Consider the following 22,528-nt stretch of genomic DNA (forward strand, 5'->3'; position numbering starts at 1 on the left):
ACTAGGAGGCGCTCTATAGGCAGTAGCAGTGTTAGAAAGTCTTGTCCAAGGTCTCCTCCTGAATAGGTGCTGGCTTACTGAACAGGAAGAGTCGAGATTCAAACCCTGTTCTGTTAGAAGTAGAGAGGGGGAAGGTTACTATTGCTTGTAGAGAGGGGAGAGGTTAGTGTCAGACATTGAGAGGTGGGGGAGCCTAATGTTAGAAGTAGAGAGGGGGGGGTTATTGTTGTTCGTAGAGAGGGGGAAGTTTAGTGCTATGCGTTGAGGGTAATGTTAGGTGTAAAGAGGTGGGAAGTTAGTGTTGGGTGTGGAGAAGGGGGAGGTTAGTGTTGGGTGTAGAGGCTGGGGGGTTAGTGTTAGGCGTGTAGAGGGGGGAGGCTAATGTTAGGTGTAGAGAGGAGGAGGTTGGTGTTATGCGTTTAGGTTAGTGTTAGACATTGAGAGGTGGGAGGCTAATGTTGGGTGTAGAGGGGGGAGAGGTTAGTGAGTGTTAGGTATGGAGGGGGGAGGTTAGTGTTGGATGTAGAGCGGGGGAGGTTAGTGTTAGGTATGGAGGGGGGAGGTTAGTGTTGGTTGTAGAGCGGGGGAGGTTAGTGTTAGGTATGGAGGGGAAGGTTAGTGTTGGATGTAGAGCGCGGGAGGTTAGTGATAGATATGGAGGGGAAGTTAGTGTTGGATGTAGAACGGGGATGTTAGTGACAGGTATGGAGGGGGGAGGTTAGTGTTGGGTGTAGAGGGGGGAGAGGTTAGTGATATAGGTATGGAGGGGGGGGAGGTTAGTGTTGGATGTAGAGCAGGGGGAGGTTAGTGATAGGTATGGAGGGGGGAGGTTAGTGTTGGATGTAGAGCAAGGGAGGTTAGTGTTAGGTATGGAGAGGGGAGGTTAGTGTTGGGTGTAGAGGGGGGAGAGGTTATTGAGTGTAAGGTATGGAGGGGGAAGGTTAGTGTTGGATGTAGAGCAGGGGGAGGTTAGTGATAGGTATGGAGGGGGGAGGTTAGTGTTGGATGTAGAGCAGGGGGAGGTTAGTGATAGGTATGGAGGGGGGAGGTTAGTGTTGGATGTAGAGCGAGGGAGGTTAGTGTTAGGTATGGAGAGGGGAGGTTAGTGTTGGGTGTAGAGGGAGGAGAGGTTATTGAGTGTTAGGTATGGAGGGGGAAGGTTAGTGTTGGGTGTAGAGGGGGAAGAGGTTATTGAGTGTTAGGTATGGAGGGGGGAGGTTAGTGTTGGATGTAGAGCGGGGAGGTTAGTGTTAGGTAAGGAGGGGGAGGTTAGTGTTGGATGTAGAGCGGGGAGGTTAGTGTTAGGTAAAGAGGGGGGACGTTAGTGTTGGATGTAGAGCGGGGGAGGCTAGTGTTAGGTATGGACGGGGGAGGTTAGTGTTGGATGTAGAACGGGGGAGGTTAGTGATAGGTATGGAGGGGGAGGTTAGTGTTGGATGAAAACGGGGGAGGTTAGTGTTAGGTATGGAGGGGGGAGGTTAGTGTTGGGTGTAGAGGGGGGAGAGGTTAGTGAGTGTTAGGTATGGAGGGGGGAGGTTAGTGTTGGATGTAGAGCGAGGGATGTTTGTGATAGGTATGGAGGGGGGAGGTTAGTGTTGGATGTAGAGCGGGGGAGGTTAGTGTTAGGTATGGAGGGGGGAGGTTAGTGTTGGGTGTAGAGGGGGGAGAGGTTAGTGAGTGTTAGGTATGGAGGGGGGAGGTTAGTGTTGGATGTAGAGCGAGGGATGTTAGTGATAGGTATGGAGGGAGGAGGTTAGTGTTGGATGTAGAGCGGGGAAGGTTAGTGTTAGGTATGGAGGGGGGAGGTTAGTGTTGGGTGTAGAGGGGGGAGAGGTTAGTGAGTGTTAGGTATGGAGGGGGGAGGTTAGTGTTGGATGTAGAGCAGGGGGAGGTTAGTGATAGGTATGGAGGGGGAGGTTAGTGTTGGATGTAGAGTGGGGGAGGTTAGTGTTAGGTATGGAGGGGGGAGGTTAGTGTTGGGTTTAGAGCAGGGGGAGGTTAGTGTTAGGTATGAGGTGGGGGGTATTGGTGTTAATCATGAACAGAGAGGGGAGGTTAGTGTTAGATGTGGGGAGGAAGTTAATGTTAGGCGTGTGTGTGTGTGGGGGGGGGGGGGGTTAGTGTTAGACAGGGATAGGAAGGTTTGTAGAGATAGATTATGGCAATACCCTGCACCAAATGTCTTAATGTAATTCTAAATGTACGATTATGCTTTACTTTTTGACTTATAAAGTTATCTGTATTCTTCAGTCATAGGTCACCCATACATATAGCTTGTCTTTCACTCTAACAAATTCACATTTATACTTCGTGTCTGTATGTTCAGTTGGCATAGAGTGTCGTGAGGTTATTCAATTCTGACGACTTGATAATGATGCCCACTTAGAAGAAAAGAAAGTAAAAAAGGTAAAAGTTGAGGAGAAATTTCTTTGGTTGCAGAAGGTCAAGTGGAACTTGAAATGTTCAAGTTTCTAACTCCTGGCTATTGCCGTCTGTTCTCATTTAGTCCAGCTACAATCAAACATGGTCTTCTGATTATTCTATATAACCTAACAAAGAAGTATTTTGAAATGCATTAACAAAATGTAATTTTTTTATGGCCGGCTAAGAAGATTTAGTATCTTAGATAACGTTTTAAAGGGTGTTGCACTACTTCAGTGGTGTGTAGATAAGGTGTCCCAACTTCAACAGGCCTATACTTCAAAATGAATGAAGCCGTGTAATCCCTAAACTGGGGAGGGTCCCTGCCCTAATGAACAATTATCGCCCAACGTTAATCAATTTAGATCTAAAAGTATTTTCTCTCCTATTTCCACAAAGAAATACAGGGCCTCAATTATCCCATTTATGTTAAATGCAGCAAAGGGACTGATCCCCACTTATTGGAGGTCATGCTCGGTGCCCAATACTAAAAGGTAGTTCCAATATATTGACATACTTCAGGAGGCAAAGGACCCATACTAGCAGGGAGAGACAAACTGGACAAATATAAATTAATTTGGATGCCCTGGATTCTGTATCAGACCATAGATCAATGCCGGGATTTTATGAGGGATCAACCCACGGAATGTCAAATGTTGAAATGATTACTTTAGAGATATTCACATGATAAAAACGTGCCTTAAGTCGGAATATGCTACACCTTTTATTGCAACTGATAATACACTGGTGCACCATGTTATACATTTTATATTACCTCTTATCTTTTTTGTTTTTCTTTCCTTCAGTTATTTGAGGGTTAACAAAAAGTGCATTTTTGGTACCTATGTATAGCATTTGATAGGATGATCTTTTATGGGTGACCAAGACTATCAGTTGCAAAGTAGACACAATTAAAGAAACATATGCAGAATGTTAGTAGGACCAAAGTGGAATAAGCAACACTCAATGCATTTCCATCAGTACATCCTTATTGTATAATTGTGTATGATTATGGTAACCAATTCAACCCTGATGCTATGTGTATATCTGATGCTTGATTGTATCAAAAGCCTTCTTTGTACTTTTATATGAACCCTTTTTGTTAAATAAAAATTATATTAAAAAAGGTAAAAGTATTTTCTAAGGTCCTAGCTGAATAACGGTCATAGACTCGGACCAGACAGGTTTTGTAGCTGGAAGACAAACGACAGACAATATCCATAAGGTCCTGGAGCTGGTGGATGAGATCAGGGCCGGTCTGACTCCTTCTCTGCTCCTTTCCTTGGTTGTGGAGAAGGCGTTCAGCTGAGTAGATTGGAGGTATGAGATTGGTCCTTCAGAAATTTGGCATCTCTGGAGAATTTCTCGATGGAATAAGGAGCTTATACACTAATCCTATTGTTTCTGTCTCTAGTACGGGTTTAGCCTCTACTACCTTTCCGATCAAAAATGGAACGAGACGGGTGCATGGATTGTTACTCACCCCCTTGGTTAGGATGGGTGCTTTGTGTCTATTTGTCATATGCTGCCTTCTCTTGTTCTTCTAGTTTTCGGAAAGACTCCCACCTCTTCAATGAGACCTGCCACACTGCTGAGCCATTGTGTTATATTGTGTGCTGTGTTCCTTGTTGAATTTTGCTAATCTGAAAAGCCAATTAATTCAGTTTTTTGTTGTTTTGCTTTGTACCCTAAAAAATGTTAAACTACCGGGGTATTGTTTTACTTTTTGTGTAAAATTTCTCTTGCACACTCCGCACTTATTTTTATCTTCTTCAATAAAATAAAGTTAAGAAAACAACATGAATGAAGCCATAAGAACAGCTTGACATTCAGACAACCACTATTTTGTTAAAAGGTGGTCAGCAGTGACATAACTACATATCATAAGGGCCCCACAGTAACATTTCCACTTTACTGTCAGACTTCAGGCACATTTGACAATTCATACATTTGGCTCCTCTCTTTTTTGGATGGGAGTGAATTTGATAACATACAGAGACATATAGTTACCCCAGCAGGCTCACATCTATGAGCAGAGCACAAATTTCCCTCCACATTTCATACGTGTCACACCCACCTCCCTGAGTACCACCGCTTGAGGTAAGAGCAGGGTAATCACAGGCTGGAGGAATAAGATAAACACATTACCTACTTCCCTGATGGCTCCATGTAAATGTACGTACTGCCAGAAGCTTTATATTCCAGGCTGAATATATTTATACTGACTTCTAAATTAGGCAGCTGTACAAGTTTTTACTTAAAGGGAACCTAAACTGAAATTTAAAAAAAAGAAAAAAAAAAGACTTTAATTTACCTTGGGCTTCTACCAGCCCCCTGCAGCCGCTCTGTGCCCGCGCCGTCACTAAAGTGATCCTCCAGTCCCTTGCAGCGATACTCTTCCGGCGAGCTGATGGCCATTGAGCAGCCTATTGCATTCATGTTAGCAGTCTATTGCATTCATGTGAGCAGCCTATTGCATTCATGTGAGCAGCCTATTGCATTCATGTGAGCAGCCTATTGCATTCATGTGAGCAGCATATTGCATTCATGTTAGCAGTCTATTGCATTCGTGTGAGCAGCCTATTGCATTCATGTTAGCAGCCTATTGCATTCGTGTGAGCAGCCTATTGCATTCATGTGAGCAGCCTATGGCATTCATGTGAGCAGCCTATGGTATTCCAGTGAGCAGCATGTGAGCAGCACATTGTATTCATGTGAGCAGCTAATTGTATTCATATGAGCAGCCTATTGTATTCATGTGAGCAGCATATTGTATACATGTGAGCAGCCTATTGCATTCATGTGAGCAGCATATTGTATTCATGTGAGCAGCATATTGTATTCATGTGAGCAGCACATTGTATTCATGTGAGCAGCTAATTGTATTCATATGAGCAACATATTGCATTCATGTAAGCTGCATATTCTTGTGAACAGCCTATTGTATTCTTGTGGCATTTCTGAACTGTGCAGAGTTGATACAGAGATGTGATTGTAGAGCTAGGTGAGAAGCAACTATAACTACCATATTGAAAGTTTAGAAGCTATTACATTTTTATTTCATTGTGGATCAGATAAAATGATTTACAGAGAAGATTACAATACACAAAAACAATATTGTTGCAGCAAAGTGTGCCTGATGTTGTTTATTCCATCTATGCTTTGAGATAGTCGCTGATACAATCTTGGTGGACCTTGACTCTTTCCACAGGCAGATGAACAGCATTGCAAATGAGTCCTCCTGTGACCTCTGTCTCTCCAACACCTGTTTGTACGAGAATGTATCCTCCAGTTGTGCCACACTGTTCTTTGTGCTGCACAGCCACAGCAGATGTCCCTACTTATTCATTACACATTTGACCCTCTCGAGTCGACACTAATTACTGCCAGTGGAAGTTGGCAAACAAACTATTAAAAGTTACTCTGTCAATCACGAAGCAAAGTGTAGTGTACAACATGGAGATGAAGAATGGACTTGGCTGATGCAATTAAGTATTCAAACAATCTCGGATAATATTGCTAGTGACACACCGGCCTCTATGGATTTATGGCATTTGATTACTAAAGTCTTTAGAACATTTTATGCAGCTGGCAATTGTAGCCACCATCCTCCTCCAACTTTTTTTTTATTGAAATAAATAAGAAAACTATTTTTGCACAATAAAGGGAAGCACAGAGATTTGACACAGAATGTGATGTTCACCAGTTAAAGAGGAACTCCAGTGAAAATAATGTAATAAAAAAAGTGCTTCATTTTTACAATAATTATGTATAAATGATTTAGTTAGTGTTTGCCCATTGTAAAATCTTTCCTCTCCCTGATTCACATTCAGACATTTATCGCATGGAGACATTTTTTACTGCTGGCAGGTGATGTCAGTGAAAGGAGATGCTGCTTGCTTTTTTGGCAGTTGGAAACAGCTGTAAACAGCTATTTCCCACAATGTAATGAGGTTCACAGACAGGAAACTGTCAGGATCATGGTCCTGACATCACACTGTGGGAGGGGTTTCACCACAATATTGGCCATACAGACCCCCCTGATGATGCGTTTGAGAAAAGGAATAGATTTCTCATGGGAAAGGGGGTATCAGCTACTGAATGGGATGAAGTTAAATTCTTGGTTACAGGTTCTCTTTAACCTCCCTGGCAGTGTTGACGGGTATACACGTCAATACCAAATATGCTGTGAACAGTATTGACATGCATACACGTCAGTACTCTCCTGCACTGTATACTAAACCCTTGCTTAACACATTTTGACAAGTTACAGGAAAAAAAGGTTATGAAAATTAATTAACTTTTTGCACAGAAATTCTGGGGAAATTGAACACCAGGGAGGTTAAAAGAAACTCCAAACAGGGGAAAAAAAAAAAGTTTACACACTCGTTCCACTGCTGCAAAACGGACATAGGGCCATTTTCCACTAAGCGCGATTCAGTCTGAAAATATTATTGGGGATGGGGGGATCTGTTCCAGGTTTCTAAAGGCCCATACACACAGTATACAAATGTCTCTCAAAACAGGCGAAGGAAAACAGTTTGTGCAACAATTGCTCCGTGAGTACAGAGCGCGTGACAAAGACTGTCTGCAAACAAGCACTAACATGAGAGATCAAAACGTCCGATCACTCACAACTTTTGTAGTGCCAACCGTCTTGCAATTTAGAGTTGTTGTGTTGTGCGTACGAAAGTCAGGTGGACAGCTTGGAAGCAGATGACGATGATTACTTTACAAGTCAGTGGCAGACTGCTTCTGTTGTGAGATCACTCAATATGTTGTCACGTGTGTGCAATTGTTGCCGGTGCGAATTGTCGCTCAAAACCGCATGCTGCAGTCGTCTGTCTTTAGTTCCTGCCTCACAGCTAAAGACATTTGTATGCCGTGTGTATGTACCTTTAGATCAGTTATGTTCCCCAATCTGCTGCATCTCAAAAGTGCCCATAGAAAATCATTATCAATCTAGAAGAACCAACTCTCCAAATTCAGATGGTGATGTAGTTCAACTTATAGGCTTCTTATGAGCGTATCTATAATTAAGCGCTGGGAAATTTGGGTGCAAGGTAAAGCCGGAAAACGGCTCACCCTGCTCCTGCAAAAGTCTCGGCGGCGCTAATTCCTATTCCTCTCCCAGGTCACCGTGGAAAGCGGAGAGAGACATCATTCGGATTTCAGCTATTGCTGGCAGCCGAATTATGCTGTTTTTACAGTAATCTGGGCTCCATCTTTTGTTGGCGCCTTAATTACTGTCTTAGCACCGCTATAGCCGTAATTCACATTATGGCCTATGGCGGCTCAAAAATCTCCAGTGTTACTTTTACTTGCTTCATCTTATAGTGCTGTGGATTAAACTACACCACCATCTGCATTTGGAGTGCTGCCTTCTTGTTATTATTGCTTGACTTGCCTAATCCAGCCAAGTGTCCACCTGATCTCTGCAAGAGGTGGTTTGTATTTTGCCTTAGAAAATCATGTCCCAAAACTTTGAAGTGGCACGCTCTCCAAGATGCAGAGAGCAACCCTCCATGCAAGTACAGAGTGTACACACAGTAAGGCCCAGTGCACACCAAAACCGCTAGCAGATCCGCAATACGCTAGCGGTTTTGGGAGCTGATTTCAGAGCGATTCTAGGTATGTTTAGAGAGGTTTTCTAAACATACCTAGCGGTTTTGCGTGCGTTTTTGTGTAGCAGATTACACATATTGTTACAGTAAAAGCTGTTACTGAACAGCTACTGTAACAAAAATGCCTGGCAAACCGCTCTGATCTGCCGTTTTTCAGAGCGGTTTGCATTTTTCCTATACTTTACATTGAGGACGAAACGCTTCCGAAAACCGCAAACGCGCAGCAGGAGGCGCGTTTGCGGCTTGGCAAAAACCGCAAACCGCCGGTGTGCACCATCCCATTGCAATACATTAGCCAAGCGTTTTTATAGGCGGATGTGGCCGGCGGATCGCTCCAAAAACCGCTCGGTGTGCACTGGGCCTAAGTGCTTGCTGCTTTATTAAAAGCAACCTGGTCTTCAATTTGTTTATTTTCTTCCCTATTTGCTGCAAAAGGTGGCAAGTTTCTTGAATAAGAAAAGTAGTCAGAGCATCATTTTTGAAAGCATTCCCATCTTGTAGAGTTTTTTTCTCCCACAAAAGTCCCTAAAAGGTTTGCATAGCTCTGCATTTGTAAACAGTATTCAACTTGGCAGTGAGCTTCCCAGCTCTATTCAGGACTAAAAGAAAGGATTTGCACCGAGTTCTACTCGAGTCTTTTATTTGTATGTTTTTTTCATTCTACTCGTTTTTCTGTAACTCTGCAAATGAAATTAATTACTTATGCTGTACAGAAAAACAAGGGAAAAATTTAAGAGGCATCCTATGGACATATAGTAGAATGTAGTAAATGATTCAGGATACCCACTTTTACAATGATTTTCCTGGTTTCAGCATCTGAAACATTTCTTAGGGCCCTTTTCCACCAGCGCGTTTGCGCTGGCTGAATCGCAAAAACGCAAACCGCTAGCGATTTTACAATCGCTACAGTTTGCTTTTTAACATAGGAATCGCGGTAGGTCATTTCCACTACCGCGATTTGTTTTTGCCAGGAACGCGAAGCGGAGCGATATTTGCCGCGATTTTGCTATGCAGTGCATAGCATAGCAAAATCGCGGCCGCGAACGTCGGGGAATAGCCGGTAATTGCGATTCAGCAATCGCTAGCGTTCAGCGTGAACGCTTGCGATTGCTAGTGGAAAAGGGCCCTTATAGCTATATATTTCTGTAAATTGGTATGGTTTTGATAACCCTGCCCATCCCATTGATGATTAGCCTAGGCTATTAAGCTATGCAGAATTCTCCTGCCGGAGCATTCTGGGGAACCAGCTATTATTTGTAATGGCTTTGAAACTCTCAGTAAACAAATAGTCATACATAGGTGGCCATACATCTAGTGATTTGTCGGCAGATCAACCATATAATTCCGTAATTATTGAACTGGATGGAAATCAGTGCTGCAACCAGCGTGTCCAATTGATGTTTCGACTGATTTTGGGTCAAAATTGGTGTAATGTATTGATCAGACATGCGGGGAAATCACGGGCTGATGTGGAAGCATGGGTGTACGGTGGTAATGGCATCCAATATGTGAGGAAACTCCCAGCCGCTGTCTGTCCCATATGTTATATGTGTCTGTGCATTAAAATACTTTACCTGTCACACCACCCATTAATGTCCACTGTACTTTCACATTCGGGTCCCACGTAACACCGGTAGCCACATGGGGCTCCAATGCAGAAGCACAGCAGACTGGTAAAGTATCTCAATACATAGGCTCGGGGGGGGGGGGGGGGGGGTAAATTGATTGGTCCGTTTTTAAACTGCATACATTTACATAAAAATTTGCATAATTTCAGAAAATGTGCATCTCATTGATCATCCCTAATGAGCTAGTGACTACAGTGTGACCCTCACTGATAAGAAATTACCCCTTTTATCTCTTTCTTGCTCTCAGAAGCCATTTTCTGCTAGGAAAGTGTTTTATAGTTGGAATTTCTTATCAGTGAGGGTCACACTGTAGTCACTTCCTGAGTCAGGACTGAGTCGGGACTGAGTCAGCCATTTACATACCTGATATTTAACTCTTTCAGGCAGAGTAAGAAAAAAAGGAACACAGCATAGTTATTTGTGTGCTAGGCACTGTACATACCCATGTCTTTTCCTGGTGACTCCATGCCAGCATACTACTGGGCAATCCCGCCTCCCAATGCCCCAATAGGACGTCCCAAGATGTTAAATAGGCCTACACCATGCTACGACTGCATTCTTTTTCTCGTCCTCGCCTCCAGCAGACGTGTTCCCTTGATGTGCTTTCTCCTTACCTCCACCTGTCCTGGTGGGTACCGGCAGGTTTTCTGGACCTTTTCCTGCCGGAGTTCACATCTCAGGTTGCTAAACGCTCCTGTGAAACCCCTCTCTTGCGCTCTCCAGGGGTATGTATATTTTATATTTTGAATGTCCTGGCCACTGTACATACCCATGTCTATCTCATCATGTCACATGTGGTATCCTATAAGACGTCTTCAATTTCAGAATCTCAGAATGCTTTTGAAAACCAAGAAAACTCAAAGAATCCCCCATGAGGAGATGGACTAGTCAAAAACATGTCAGTTCTGTCAGATTTTAGCTGCTTACTTTTTTTGTTGGAGTGGTCCTTTAACAAGGACTACACTAGATTGCTATAAAAGCCCTAAGTGTAAAAAGCCATAAGTGAAAATTAATAACAATTCAAAAAGCTGCAAGGCAAAAAAAAAGTTTAACGTAAAGAAAAAATCATTTACCAGTGACACAGGAACAGATTGTTGATCAGAGGCTCACCTTTGACACATGGATTACAAGTTATCTTGTAACAGGTGCATATAGTCTTTCCTTCTGCTGCACTGTGCAGCTATTTTTTCTTTCTTTTATTTGTGTTTATTTATTGCGCTAGATAGACTAGATCTGCCAAGCCAGCAAGTATGGGCTGAAATCCACAGTTTGCTTGTGTAAGCACAGCATACACACACCTACAGAAGGGCGTAGGACACACTGGAAAGGTCATGCTTGGACATGTCAATTTGCTACAGAATAGGCTACATGCAAACATTGTATAAATTATAAATGTTGCTCAGAACAATCTTTCATGATCCCTCTATCAGACTGTGGCACTCAGAATAACATTGGGGCAGTGTGCACAACAAGTAGGCTGGATCCACATTATAAGAGCTTTTCTGAACACTTGCTGAACGCTTGTGATTGCTGAGCACTTTCTGAGCGCTTTTTAAAAATCCCTCCCATTCACTTTCATTAAAATCACGATAGAGCGTTTGCGTCGCTGATCGCAAAATCGCAAATCGCTAGCAATTTTAAAATCGCTAAAGTTTGCTAAATAACATGGGAATCGCTGTAGGTAATTTCCACTACCACGATTCGTTTTTACTAAATCGCGCCGCGGAACGCTTTTTGCCGCCATTTTGTTATTCAGTGCATAGCAAAATCGCGATCGCAAATGTCGGGAAATCTCTGGGAAATTCTTAACTTTTGCTGAATCGCAATCGCTAGCGTTTAGCGCGAACTCTAGTTATTGCTAGCGGAAAAGGGCCCTAAAAATCACGTAAAAATTGCAGCAATCGCGCAAATTGCATATGCAGCGATTTTTACGTGATTTTTACCACAATTTTAATGAAAGTGAATGGGAGTGATTTTTAAAAAGCGCTCAGAAAGCATTCAGCAATCACAAGCGCTCAGAAAGTATTCAGCAATCACAAGCGCTCAGAAAGCATTCAGCAATCACAAGCGCTCAGAAAGCATTCAGCAATCACAAGCGCTCAGAAAGCATTCAGCAATCACAAGCGCTCAGAAAGCATTCAGCAATCACAAGCTCTCAGAAAGCATTCAGCAATCACAAGCGCTCAGAAAGCATTCAGCAATCACAAGCGCTCAGAAAGTATTCAGCAATCACAAGCGCTCAGAAAGCATTCAGCAATCACAAGCGCTCAGAAAGCATTCAGCAATCACAAGCGCTCAGAAAGCATTCAGCAATCACAAGCGCTCAGAAAGCATTCAGCAATCACAAGCGCTCAGAAAGCATTCAGCAATCACAAGCGCTCAGAAAGCATTCAGCAATCGCAAGCTCTCAGAAAAGCACTTATAGTGTGGATTCAGCCTTAGATATTATTGTATTGGGTGATAAAGTCTAGTGTGTGTATACATATGGATGCCTTCTCAAGGGTTTCCCACTCTAAAGGTAGCCATACACTGGTCGATTTGCCATCAGATCGGCCAACAGACAGATCCCTCTCTGATCGAATCTGATCAGAGAGGGATCGTATGGCTGCCTTTACTGCAAACAGATTGTGAACCGATTTCAGCCTGAAACCGTTCACAATCTGTGGTGGTGGTGGTGCTGCCGCCGCTCACCCCCGCCCGCATACATTACCTGCTCCGCCGGCGCGACTCCAGTTCCCAGGTCTCCGCTGTCTTCTCCGCTCTGGTCTGGTCTCCGGGTCCGGCATGCTCTAGAGCGCCCTCTACTGTTTAAACTTCCTGCCGGGCTAGAAGAAGTGAAGCATGCCGGACCCGGAGACCAGACCAGAGCAGAGACGGAGCAGCGGTGACCAGGGTGAGTCGCGCCGGCGGAGCAGGTAATGTATTGCCACTCTATTGCGTCGGTCGTCGGGCACTCGAACGCCGCTAGCGACGCGCTCCCTACCCGCGGGCGATCAACGGTAATTTCCCGCACGGAGCGATCGACGAGATCGATCTATTTTGGGACGAAATAGATCGAAGTGTAGCGTGAACGATGTGACAGCAGATTCGATCCCAGTGATCGGATCTGCTGTCGTTCGGCGGGGAATCGGCCTATTGTATGGCCAGCTTTATGCCTAATACACACGGTACCATTTTCCGTGCGATAGATGGATCCGCGTCCATCATGTCCGATATTGCTCTCGATCATTTCTGCGTTCAATTTCTCATAGCAGTAAATGGAAAAAGATAAGAAAAACAAATGAAGATAAAAGAATCGAGCGCAGAATCGAGTGCAAAAACGATCGGGTTGCAAAATCGCACAGAAAATCTTACCGTGTGTAACCAGCATTACACTCCTACCCCATGAATAAAATGAAAATGTAGTAGAAACTAGGCAACTCCAAATGCAATTATTGATCAAACATTGATCAGAATGTTGATTTTTTATGAAAATTGCATGGGAGAGGGGGGATGAATGGAGCTCGATTGACTTCCAAATAGCTTTGTACTGCGTTGATCAGTACAAAGCTAGCAGTTGCAATGTTCCAGGCTTGTTTTACATTTATTTTTTGTGTTGCGGTGGTGATTTGATGCCTCTGCCACATCCCACCGCAACACAAAAAATGACAAACCTGCCCACTGAGACTCGCCATGCTTCATTGTTTACACTACAGGCGTCGCCCATAGACTACCATTACCCCAAGCGTTGTTGCCCTTGCATCGGCTTGGATACTTCCAGCACACTGCAATGGACTGCAGTCAGTGTGAAATATAGTAGGTTCACTGTAACCATGTTCATTTATAGACTTTTAACTCCCTGAATTTCAATTTTAAAACACTAGTCACATGATCTATGCACTGTGTTCATTTGCTGCAAGACCTTTTTCCTGTGATATCACATCCCCAGTGTAAACCTTTCTTCATACTGTGCATTGGAGTCAGAGCAACAGATGGATTAGAATGTAACATGTTGTTGTCTCTCACTGTGGGGTGATCATTGGTGCTGCATTATGTCATAGTGAGGATTGAGGACGTTATTTCGGTTGCAGTTTTTCACATTTGCTGGTAATAAGTCATGACATAATGAAGAACAATATGAAAATTCACAGTTGTTAGCATATACAGTGTATCTTGTTTCCTCATTTATCTGTTGCCTGAACTGTATTCTGCCTAAGGGACTTAATTTCCATAAACTGAGTTGAATCTCAGAGCAGACAAAGTCATATGCATCAAAGTAAAAAGACATGACTCTTTGCACACATAAGGCTCATACACACATCAGACTATAGTCTTTGGAAAATGAAAGATCACACACCAATCTTACCACCCTTCATGTAGTATGAGAGCCATACCTACACAGTCTTTTCTATGGAGCTGAACTCCCCATCAGAAAAAAATCTGCGCACACAGATGCTGTACAGACACAAAAGATCAGTATCTGCAAAAGATCTGTACCTTTCAAAGATCCGTTCCTGCAAGACGCATTCATAGTCTATGATATCTGCAGATCCTCATACACACCTTGTTTAACAGACATTCATCTGCAGATCAGACAATCATCTGCAGATCTGAAAATCCATTCTGGTGGATCTGATCTGCAGATGAATGTCTGTTAAACAAGGTGTGTATGATGATCTGCAGATATCATAGACTATGAATGCATTTTGCAGGAACAGATCTTTTGCAGATAATGATCTTTTGAGTGTGTACAGCATCTTTGTGTGCAGCATCTTGCAAAGATTTCTGTCTGATGGGGAGTTCAGCTCCATAGAATAGACTGTGTAGAGTATGGCTCTCATACTACATGGAATGGGGTAAAATTGGTCTGTGATCTTTCACTTTCCAAACACTATGGTCTGATGTGTGTATGAGCCTTTACTCAGAGCAAGTCATTGGTCACTTTTTATTGACTAATACTGGGTGAGCCTCTAGCATTTAAAGTTGTAGTCAGAGAAGACAGTCTCACTGGACTGAAAAGTATGTTACTTAAAGGAACACTGTCGAATAACATGTTTGTTTTTTTAAATTGAGATAAGAATAGTTTGGGAAGTGCTCCTAAGTACTGGTGTATACATTTGAATGCTTATCTCTTTGTTTACTGTTATCAAATTCCTTTCACACTTTAATGACAGGACAGGCTGAGCAGGGTGATGGACCAGTGAATCATGAGGGGAGGGGGAAATCCCTCTCCTTACATCTGTTAAGCTAGTAAGAGCTTTCTCGCACACAGGGTTAACTGCAGCTGCTTGTGTCTCTGACTGACTGAGCTGTCTGCACAGAGAGCAGAGGAAATGTATCTCATTTGTAAAAGTAGCCATACATCAGGCGACTTGGCGGTCGATCGACCATCCAATTCGATTATTATATTCGAATGAAAATCGGTGCCACCAGGTGCATGCTCGACCGACAATGCGAATCATTTCAGGACGAAATTGGTTCCATAAGTCGATCACGCATGCTGCAAGATATTGGGGTGACTTGCTCAATTGGGTACGTGGCAGTAACTGTGTGCGATTTCGGGACGATCGACGAATCCGACAAAACCCCCGGCGCTGTCCCTCCTAGTGTTAAGTGTCTCCCCCCCTGGGGGTTTGTCAAACATCCTAGATGCGGCCACTTTACTAAGCAACCATGTGGCACTTGTGTAAAGCTAAGTACTCACGGGGGGACAATTGTAGCTGTCGCTGCGCACGGGAGCGTGTGCGCACAGTTCGGCGACAGCTCGTCGCCAAGTCCCTCTGCATCCACACGGCAGCAAAGGGATTAGCGATGCGGCGGAAGCTGTCGCCAAGGTTCCTCCCCCCCGCCGGAAGCTCCGTGTGCCGTGTGTGGGTAGCTGTCGCTAGCCCGCATACACATGCGGGACTAGCGACAGTTCCGGCGAGGTTGCGGCGACGGCTGTAGCCGGCGATTGAACATGTCAATCGCCTGGCGACAGCTCCGACGGGCGACGGTTCGGGGCGCGCGCGTCATACACACGGGCAAACCGTCGCCGCAACACGCGCGTGCCACGTGGTTGCGGCGACGGCCGTACCCCGTGTGTATGAGCCTTAACAGGTCGCAGACAGGCAATGTATAACATGCACTGGGCACCGGGAGGACACTGACATTAGGGGGAAAGGCATAAGGGCAGCGAGGTGGTCAGATGCGGCGTCACAAGGACAATTACCGATCAATTTCAGCATGAAATTGATCGGGAATAGGCCTGCTGTGGGCAGACAATAGATGTCTCTCTTATCAGATTCAATTAGAGAGAGATTTGTATCTTGGTCGAATCTGCCCATCATTGCTAGTTGTGTATGGCTTGCTTAATTGTGTGTAAAACCTGACACCTGAGGCTTTTCATATAACTCTAGTTTCACGTGCAAAGAACAGCACTGCCTGTGTCACATACCTCACGCGAAGCACAGACTCCCCTTCCAATGAATTGTTCCAACGCATGCTATGCTGCCAAAGGCGCATAAGGGTGCGCAGGGTTAAATAGCGCGAGTAACAGCAGGTCACTCATGCTATTTGTGTTAGTGAATCAAACCCCAAGTGTGCTAAAATGACAATGCACAAATAATGTCTAAGTAGCTGTGTAAACATTTTCCTACTTTTCATGTTAAATATCTGAGGCAAAAGCAGTAATTCCTTGTGTATAGGTTGTAGCTGCTTTGGAACAATTCATTGGTGAAGGGAAGTCTGTGGTTCGTGAGGTATGTGACACAGGCAGTGCTGTTCTTTGCATGTGAAACTACAGAGTTGTATGAAAAGCCTCAGGTGTCAGGTTTTACACACAATTAAGGGGGTCCAGAGCGGGATGATCAGAGCGCCCGTTACTGCGTGAATGCAAGCGTAAACTACAAGCGATCGCTATGCTGGGCATAGCAAGCGTTACTCTGACAACCGGTAACAATGCACGCTATGCTGCCAATAGAGTGCAATTAAGGTGCGCTGGGTTAAATAGCCTTTAAAGACAACCTAAAGTATAAATTCTAAAGAAAAAGTGTAAGGGCCCGTTTCCACTTGTGCCGCACGCATTAGCAAGACGCGTGGCGGCACTTCCGGGTCTTCGGGTACGCAGACGAATCCCATCAGCCGTGCCATGCACGGCTATGGGATTCGCAGCCTCCCGCACAGCTTCGGATGGAAAAGCCGGCCGAATTGCTAGCGCAAGCGATTCGGTCGGCGGCGCTATCCATCCCTATGGCAGAGTTTCCCCGTGCGATTTGCCTGTGGGTAAACTCTGCGGATTCGACCCGGTTTCCGTGCAAGTGGAAACGGGTCCTAATACTTTCAATGACTGTTCTTCTCTTTTTTTTTTACCCATTGCAGTTGGAGCTACTCTGTCTAATGTTCAATAAGGGCCCTTTTCCACTAGCAATTGCAATCACAAATCAAGCTGTATTTTTAATAATGTCATTATGCGGAGTCTTGCAGTGCAGAAAAGGGAAGTGCTGTATATTTAGGCTGTGTGTGTGATGTACAGAATTAGAAGACCTTTGGTCGGTAGCAGAACTGACACGCTTGTATTTTGATGCTATGATTGGCTGTTACCATCATGGTAAAGTAAATATGGCTGGAACATTTATTTACACGTTTGATGCTGTGTAGGTGCAGCCACTGTATACTTCTCTGTTAGTAACTGCAACACAAAACCACAGGCCTGAGGTACATGATGCAAAATGTCTAAAGATAACATCTCGGAAATAGACAAAGAACACAAGTCTATGGCTTGGCTATTAAATCTAGGTGCTTATTTATACCTGCCTAAATGATTGCTTCCAGTGAAATGTTGTTTGTTGAGAAGCACTCAATGCTCATTTGACACTATGAAAAAAGTTAGTGGAGAACATTTTTGAGCTTTAGTACATAGCCTTTATGTCCACAGCAGTGGCTGGAAAGTGTACAGGTTAAGGGCTCTGCCTCTGACACAGGACCTTCTCAGTAACGAGAACTTGGGCAATACTCCCTAACACTGCTACTGCCTATAGAGTGCATCCGAGTGGCAGCAGCTCTGGTGCTTTGAGTCCGCCAGGAGAAAAGCGCGATATAAATGTTATTGTCTTGTCTTTCCTGTGTCTTGTCATAGAGCTTCTAAGAGAAACTGGCTGTACCCTGTCAACAAATGCTTTAGTTTAAGTTATAAATGTTAGTAACAAAACCTCTTTCCCTTTGCAGCTATTCCACCTGCAGCAAGTCTCACATACATCCTGTGATATCTTCATTACACCTCCATTCATACCTCATCACACCTCCAGCCATGCCTTCATCACACCCCCAGTCATGCCTTCTTCACACCTCCAGCCATGACTTTATTACACCTCCAGTCATACCTTTATTACACCTCCATTCATTAAAGGGGCACTACAGCGAAAAAATGTAAAATATGTGCAAACATATACAAATAAGAAGTACATTTTTTTCCAGAGTAAAATGAGCCATAAATTACTTTTTTCCTATAATGCTGTCACTTACAGTAGGCAGTAGAAATCTGACAGAAGTGACAGGTTTTGGACTAGTCCATCTCTTCATAGGGGATTCTCAGCAAGGCTTTTATTCTTTATAAAGATATTCCCGAAAAAGGATTTAAACAATGATGCTGGCCAGCTTCCATGCTTGCTACACAGTTTTTTGGCAGTTGGACAGAGCAACTGCAAATCACTAAGTGCTTTTGAAAATAAATATATCCCTGAGAATCCCCTATAAAGAGATGGACTAGTCCAAAACCTGTCACTTCTGTCAGATTTCTACTACCTACTGTAAGTGACAGCAACATAGGAGAAAAGTAATTTATGGCTCATTTTACTCTGGAAAAAATGTACTTTATTTGTATATGTTTGCACATATTTTAAATTTTACAGTTTTTCGCTGTAGTGCCCCTTTAATTATCAAACCTCTAGTCATGCCTCCATCACACCTCCAGTCATGCCTTCACCACACCTCCAATCATGCCTTCATCATACCTCCTGCCATGCCTTCATCACACCTCCAGGCATGCCTTCACACCTCCAGGCATGCCTTCATCACACCTCCAGGCATGCCTTCACACCTCCAGGCATGCCTTCATCACACCTCCAGCCATGCCTTCATCACACCTCCAGCCATGCCTTCATCACACCTCCAGCCATGCCTTCATCACACCTCCAGCTATGTCTTCATCACACCTCCAGCTATGTCTTCATCACACCTCCAGCTATGCCTTCATCACACCTCCTGCCATGCCTTCATCACACCTCCAGCCATGCCTTTTACACCTTCATTTATGAATTATCAAACCTCTAGTCATGCGTTCATCACACCTCCATTCATGTCTTTTTTGAATCTTTCGTTATGCCTCCATCACACCTCCAGTCATGCCTTTATTACACCTCCTGCTATGCCTTTATCACACCTTCAATCATGCCTTCATGACACCTCCAGTCATGCCAGCCATGCCTTCATGACACCTCCAGTCATGCCTTCATGACACCTCCAGTCATGCCTTCATGACACCTCCAGTCATGCCTTCATGACACCTCCAGTCATGCCTTCATCACACCTCCAGCCATGCCTTCATCACACCTCCAGCCATGCCTTCATCACACCTCCAGCCATTCCTTCATCACACCTCCAACCATGCCTTCATCACACCCCCAGTCATGCCTTCATCACACCTCCAGCCATGCCTTCATCACACCCCCAGGCATGCTTTCATCACACCCCCAGTCATGCCTTCATCACACCTCCAGCCATGCCTTCTTCACACCTCCAGCAATGCCTTCTTCACACCTCCAGCCATGCCTTCATCACACCTCCAGCCATGCCTTCATCACACCTCCAGTCAAGCCTTCATCACACCTCCAGTCATGCCTTCATCACACCTCCAGCCATGCCTTCATCACACCCCCAGTCATGCCTTCATCACACCTCCAGCCATGCCTTCTTCACACCTCCAGCCATGCCTTCTTCACACCTCCAGCCATGCCTTCTTCACACCTCCAGCCATGCCTTCATCACACCTCCAGCCATGCCTTCATCACACCTCCAGCCATGCCTTCATCACACCTCCAGCCATGCCTTCATCACACCTCCAGCCATGCCTTCATCACACCTCCAGCTATGTCTTCATCACACCTCCAGCTATGTCTTCATCACACCTCCAGCTATGCCTTCATCACACCTCCTGCCATGCCTTCATCACACCTCCAGCCATGCCTTTTACACCTTCATTTATGAATTATCGAACCTCTAGTCATGCCTTCATCACACCACCATTCATGTCTTTTTTGAATCTTTCGTTATGCCTCCATCACACCTCCAGTCATGCCTTTATTACACCTCCTGCTATGCTTTTATCACACCTTCAATCATGCCTTCATCACACCTCCAGTCATGCCAGCCATGCCTTCATGACACCTCCAGTCATGCCTTCATGACACCTCCAGTCATGCCTTCATCATACCTCCAGCCATGCCTTCATGACACCTCCAGTCATGCCTTCATGACACCTCCAGTCATGCCTTCATGACACCTCCAGTCATGCCTTCATGACACCTTCAGTCATGCCTTCATGACACCTCCAGACATGCCTTCATCACACCTCCAGCCATGCCTTCATCACACCTCCAGCCATGCCTTCATCACACCTCCAGCCATTCCTTCATCACACCTCCAACCATGCCTTCATCACACCCCCAGTCATGCCTTCATCACACCTCCAGCCATGCCTTCATCACACCCCCAGGCATGCTTTCATCACACCCCCAGTCATGCCTTCATCACACCTCCAGCCATGCCTTCTTCACACCTCCAGCAATGCCTTCTTCACACCTCCAGCCATGCCTTCATCACACCTCCAGCCATGCCTTCATCACACCTCCAGTCAAGCCTTCATCACACCTCCAGTCATGCCTTCATCACACCTCCAGCCATGCCTTCATCACACCTCCAGCCATGCCTTCTTCACACCTCCAGCCATGCCTTCTTCACACCTCCAGCCATGCCTTCTTCACACCTCCAGCCATGCCTTCATCACACCTCCAGCCATGCCTTCATCACACCTCCAGCCATGCCTTCATCACACCTCCAGCCATGCCTTCATCACACCTCCAGCCATGCCTTCATCACACCTCCAGCTATGTCTTCATCACACCTCCAGCTATGCCTTCATCACACCTCCTGCCATGCCTTCATCACACCTCCAGCCATGCCTTTATTACACCTCCAGTCATGCCTTTTACACCTTCATTTATGAATTATCGAACCTCTAGTCATGCCTTCATCACACCTCCATTTATGTCTTTATTGAATCTTTCGTAATGCCTCCATCACACCTCCAGTCATGCCTTTATTACACCTCCTGCTATGCCTTTATCACACCTTCAATCATGCCTTCATCACACCTCCAGTCATGCCAGCCATGCCTTCATGACACCTCCAGTCATGCCTTCATGACACCTCCAGTCATGCTTTCATGACACCTCCAGTCATGCCTTCATGACACCTCCAGTCATGCCTTCATGACACCTCGAGTCATGCCTTCATGACACCTCCAGACATGCCTTCATCACACCTCCAGCCATGCCTTCATCACACCTCCAGCCATGCCTTCATCACACCTCCAGCCATGCCTTCATCACACCTCCAGCCATGCCTTCATTACACCTCCAGCCATTCCTTCATCACACCTCCAGTCAAGCCTTCATCACACCTCCAGCCATGCCTTCTTCACACCTCCAGCCATGCCTTCTTCACACCTCCAGCCATGCCTTCTTCACACCTCCAACCATGCCTTCTTCACACCTCCAGCCATGCCTTCTTCACACCTCCAGCCATGCCTTCATCACACCTCCAGCCATGCCTTCATCACACCTCCAGTCAAGCCTTCATCACACCTCCAGTAATGCCTTTATTACACCTTCATTCATGAATTATCTAACCTCTAGTCATGCCTTCATCACACCTCCATTCATGTCTTTATTAAACTTTTCGTAATGTCTCCATCACACCTCCAGTCATGCCTTCATCACACCTCCTGCTATGCCTTTATCACACCTCCAATCATGTCTTCATCACACCTCCAGTCATGCTAACCATGCCTTCATTGTACCTCCAGTTATGCCTTTATTACATAGGAGTTGCTGGACAATAGGCTAGTGACAAGTCTGTACAGAACTCGGCCCCAAACTGTCACCTGAGGTATAAAGGTCTGATCCCTCCAGGCGTCAGGAATTAAACTTGTCTACAGACTTTATTTTGGTTCTCTTTAGCTTCGCTACTGTATCGTGTATATAGATGTAGCTGATTAGGTTTGTCACACAATTTAGTCCTTAGCCAGTGTCTCAACAGCTGAGCCCTGCTATGCTTTATTCCTAGCTATAGACTGCTGTGGAGTGAGCTGCTATTACATAAGTGTAAGTAATGTTAAGCAGCTGGTGATACACAGCGTGTCAGTCTAATGCCTGAGGCTAAGAATGAATTGATGCTCTTACAGCTTTGTTATGAGTTACACAATGAAGAGGCTGCCTGGTATGAAGGACAGCAAATGTATTACTCAGGATATATGAGAGCCACTACTGCTGTCATTACATCATTCCAGACCCCAATGTGATGTATAATGTGCTTGGACTTGTAGGAGTGGACTATGGGGGCAAAATATGGATGGACTTGTAGGAGTGGACTATGGCGGTATACTATGCTTGTTTGGCTCATGGCTGTAAACTATGGGGGTATAATGTGCTTTCTTGGACTCATGGCTGTGGACTATATGGGTATAATGTGCTTGCTTGGCTCATGGCTGTGGACTATAGGTGTATAATTTGCTTGCTTGGCTCATGGCTGTGGACTGTAGGGGTATAATGTACTTGCGTG

At 44.9% G+C, this 22,528-nt stretch overlaps 1 protein-coding gene across 2 annotated transcripts in view; it reads left to right on the forward strand.

Annotated features, from left to right (window-relative positions):
* The window catches only part of ADAP1 (ArfGAP with dual PH domains 1), a 326,339-nt gene that overhangs the window by 214,547 nt on the left and 89,264 nt on the right, over window positions 1–22,528 (forward strand). The gene's annotated exons all lie outside the window — the stretch shown is intronic.

Source organism: Hyperolius riggenbachi, chromosome 7, assembly GCF_040937935.1.
Source record: "Hyperolius riggenbachi isolate aHypRig1 chromosome 7, aHypRig1.pri, whole genome shotgun sequence".
NCBI lineage: Eukaryota > Metazoa > Chordata > Amphibia > Anura > Hyperoliidae > Hyperolius > Hyperolius riggenbachi.